The sequence below is a fragment of the Pundamilia nyererei genome, unplaced genomic scaffold (assembly GCF_000239375.1).
Source record: "Pundamilia nyererei isolate P.nyererei 1_Seehausen unplaced genomic scaffold, PunNye1.0 scaffold01312, whole genome shotgun sequence".
In the NCBI taxonomy this organism is placed as follows: domain Eukaryota; kingdom Metazoa; phylum Chordata; class Actinopteri; order Cichliformes; family Cichlidae; genus Pundamilia; species Pundamilia nyererei.
The window spans coordinates 4,710-5,850 of record NW_005188713.1 but is presented as its reverse complement, the minus strand read 5'-3'; the positions used below and the strand labels follow the sequence as shown (position 1 = coordinate 5,850).

The 1,141-nt window shown below is 41.4% G+C and overlaps 1 long non-coding RNA gene across 1 annotated transcript in view; it reads right to left on the bottom strand.

Annotated features, from left to right (window-relative positions):
* LOC102212526 (uncharacterized) overlaps window positions 1-237 on the bottom strand; it is a 6,949-nt gene extending 6,712 nt beyond the window's left edge. Inside the window, exon 1 of the long non-coding RNA XR_312518.2 lies at window positions 37-237. This is a non-coding gene — a long non-coding RNA (uncharacterized LOC102212526). The remainder of the gene's footprint in view (window positions 1-36) is intronic.
* Between the last annotated feature and the right edge of the window lie 904 nt (window positions 238-1,141).

Here is a 1,141-nt window from a genome sequence, read left to right as displayed (position 1 = left end):
CACACACACACACACACAGTAGCATGAATGACTCACAACAAGGTGGAATTCACCCATGAATTAGACGACCGGTGGTACAAAGTTGACGCAACCAGAGGCACTTGTATATAAAAGGCGAGTCAGCTCCTGGTGGTTCACTTTGCTGCCGCACTGACAAGATGAAACTTTCTGCCTTCTTTGTGCTCATTCCTCTTTCTCAGCTGCGTTTCTGGGAAACTGATTCAAGCCGCTGCAGGAGACGATTAGGCGTTTAGGGCAGTCATGGGCTCTGATAACATAGTCGGTGTCGTAATAAAATCCAGAAGCCCACATTTTTCCTGTTTTGTCGACATTCTACAATTTTCTGCAAATTTAATGTCACTATATCTGCTGTCCAAGTTTCAGACTCATCACTTAACTGATGCATATAAATATCTCATCTTTATGTTGAGCTTTACGTTGTTTTATTTTCACTTTAACTGAAAGCATTAAAAGTCAGTTAAAACTGCTAACTAACATTTCTGCTCTGTCTTCTTGTCCTCTGCAGCCATCAGAGTGCTCTGACTGGTCATGGAGCACTTTCTCCATAACAGCAGCTGTATTTGTGATCGTTGACCTGCTGGTTTGGCTCTGCTGGTTTCTGAGGAACAGGATATTCAATGTGTGCACTCGAGGTTTTGGTGGAGGATCCTCAGAGCAGGAAGAAATAAACTTGGAAAATGTTACCATCAGTAATGGTGACGGACACCTCTGCAACAGCAAAGAGGAGGGAGGAGGAGGAGGGGCTGAAGAGGGCAGAGAACCAGACTGTGACCAACAAAACATAACCAAGTCAAACCCTGACTTTATAAATGATGAGTTAAAAACGAAAAACAATTCAACCCTTAAATTGTAGAAGAAGCTTCTGGGATGAGAGGTGAAAGTCGACTCACTTTCTTTCCAAGCTCTTCGGATCACTTTGCTAAATCCTTTACTCTTCATAACTTTTTTATTTCACTTTTGTTTATTCAACTTACTTATTTACAGAGATTGGTAATCTGATTACTTTTTTCAAGTAACGAGTAAAGTACGGGATTACTATTGCAAAAACGGTAATTAGATTACCGTTACTTTCCCGTAGGAACGCTGCGTTACTGCGTTACCAAAACCGTGATTTTTTTGC